Raw genomic sequence first — 2953 nt, forward strand, 5'->3', positions numbered from 1 at the left:
CTGGGCCTGCGCGTCCAGAGCCTGTGCTCCGCAACGGGAGAGGCCACAACAGTGAGAGGCCCTTGTACCGCCAAAAAAAAAAAAAAAAAAAAAAAAATTGGTGCAGCCACTATGGAAAATGGTATGAAGGTTCCTTGAAAACCTAAAAATAGAACTACTACCATATGATCCAGCAATATCACTCCTGGGCATATACCCAAACTATAATTTGAAAAGATACATGCACCCCTATGTTCATAGCAGCACTATGTACAATAGCCAAGACATGGAAGCAACCTAAATGTCGATCGACAGACGAATGGATAAAGAAGATGTGGTGTATATACATTCAATGGAATATTACTCAGCCATTAAAAAAACACAATGAAATAATGCCATTTGAAGCAACATGGATGGACCCAGAGATTATCATACTAAGCAAGTCAGAAAGAGAAAGACAAATACCACATGATATCACTTAACACGTGGAATCTAAAATATGACACAAATCAACATATCTATAAAACAAAAACAGACTCAGATGTAGAGAACAGACTTGTGGTTGCCAAGTGGGGAGATGGGGTAGGGGAGAAAAAGGTTGGGAGTTTGGGATTAGCAGATGCAAACTATTATATATAGGATGGATAAACAACAAGGTCCTATTGTATAGCACAGAGAACTGTATTCAATATCCAGTGATAAACCATAATGGAAAAGAATATGAAAAAACATATATATATGAGTCACTTTGCTGCTGTACAGAAGAAATTAACACAACATTGTAAATCAACTATACTCCAATAAAAATTTAAAAAAAAATGAGACATCAGTTTGGCCTCAGGCCCACAGGCTTTCTCAGTGAAACAACACCATTGGCTCTCCGGCCTTCAGGCTCAGAACGGAACTGTATCATCAGCTCTCCTGGGTTCTCTAGCTCACCGACTCACCTGCAGATCTTAGGACTTGTCAGCCTCCATAATTACATAAGCCAACTCCTTGTAATAAATCACTTTACACACACACAGCCTGTTGCCTGTTTCTCTGGAAAACCCCAATACAGTGGCCCAGACAGAGGCAGTGACTTGGCCCAGGCTCCTCAGCATTGCAGAGGAGGACGTAGGTGCCAAGCTTCCAAGCACAGCCTCCTCCTCCTCCTGTTTCCCGGTTCACAAGGACTGGGATCCTCACTTATGGAAGAGCGCCCCATAATGGCTTCAGCCAAGGTGGGGCCTCCCCAGATGGACTGGGCAACCTCTCAGGATGCCAGGCAGCTGGCAGGAGGGAGCATGTGTGCAGAGTCACAGAGGCCTGGGTTGAAAACCCAGCCCCTCTGCAGACTAGTTCTACGGCCTTGGCAGTTTGCTACACCTCTCCAAGCCTCAGTGAGCACCTCTGTAAAATGGGGATCATATCACCACAAAGCTGTAGGGGGGATTAAACAAGACACTGCTTGTCAAATACCCAGCACAGGGTCTAGTCCATCAATAAAGCCCAGGGAGTATTCTTTCTCTCCCCTACTCTCTTAACTTTCCCTTAATTAATCTCACCAAGTGATTGAGAACCACTGCCCCAGGCCAATGGCCCTTAACCCTGATGTCCATTAAAATCACCTAAAAAGGCTTTGAAACATACCAACAGGTCTGTGCTGGCCCAGTACCTGTAGTTTTAACCCCCCACCCCTCAGGGGGATTCTCAAGTGCAACCAGGGTGAGAACCCCCAGGAGATCCCTACTCACCGGAATCTCTCACCCGCCATGGTCTCAGAAAACTAAGCTAGAAGGACACATAAAAGGGGGCCCCGGGCTGAGCACATACCCGGTCAAAGGCAGCTCCCTGTCCCTTCATTGCCTGACCTATCGGCCCCATGGGTGCCAAGGCCAACCTCTCTGCACCCCTGGAGGGGCTTAGCCTCGTAACCTGTGTGGCACTCCCGGTGGGGTCACTGAACTGCAAACTTTCTGCCTCGCCCCTCCTAGACTCAGTTCCTTCATCTGCAGTATGGGGAGGCATAAGCTGGTGGGAGTAAAACCCCAGCACAGCAGCCAGCTCTGGGACCACGCCTAAATCCCCGAGGACGACACTTAAGGCTTTCCGTCATCCAGCCGCCACCCGCATCTCCAGTCCCTGCCTTCTCACCTGCACACATGCTACCCACTCTGCCTAGAACATGCTCCTCACCTTTGCTGCCTGGAAACTGCTACTTATCCTTCAAAGCCCTACGCAATCGTCATCCCCCTGCTTTGCAGCCTTCCAGGACTGTTAATCAGGGTTCTTAGAGTCCACAAAAGCCTAACTCAAGCTTCATTATGCAGAAAAGTGACGTTTTTGGCTTTCCTACCTGGTATGCAGTCATCGCTCTCCTGTTCTTAATGCTGGTTTCCTCCGACTTGTCTTCACTCTCCAGCAGCCTCGCTCCATGTGGTGACCAGATGACCACCAGCATCTCCAGGTTCCTGACCTACCGGTGAGCAGCCCCAGCGGCATGGGAGTGTCTCTGACCCAGTAGTTCCAGGACAAGGCCTGGGGTTGCTTTCACTGGCCTCGACTGGGTCCCACGTCCATCTCTGAACAAGTCACTGTTGTCAGGAATGTTCCAATGGGCCGGACAGCCCGGGGGCATGTGTCCATCCCTGGAGCCTGGGGATGGGGTCAGCCTGCCCCCAACCAAATGGAGTGAGAGCAGGAACTGTGATTCCCAAAGGGACTTTGGGAGCAAATACCAGACGGAGAAACGGGAACTCGGCAATAACTTACTGCAGCAGCCAGCCTTTGCTGGGTTAGGACCCCCTCCTCTCCGCTCCAAAAGGCTCGGAGTGCCCCCTTATCAGAGCATGGCAGTTACCACACGGACTTGGCTTTGCACGCATCTGCCCTCGGCTGCGGAGCCTGAGCTCTGCAAGGGGTAGAGACAGCAGCCTGGCCGCATATAAAGCAATCAGCGAGATGGCAAATCTCTGACAGCTGGGCAGGTTTC

Source organism: Physeter macrocephalus, chromosome 14, assembly GCF_002837175.3.
Source record: "Physeter macrocephalus isolate SW-GA chromosome 14, ASM283717v5, whole genome shotgun sequence".
Taxonomy (NCBI): Eukaryota; Metazoa; Chordata; class Mammalia; order Artiodactyla; family Physeteridae; genus Physeter; species Physeter macrocephalus.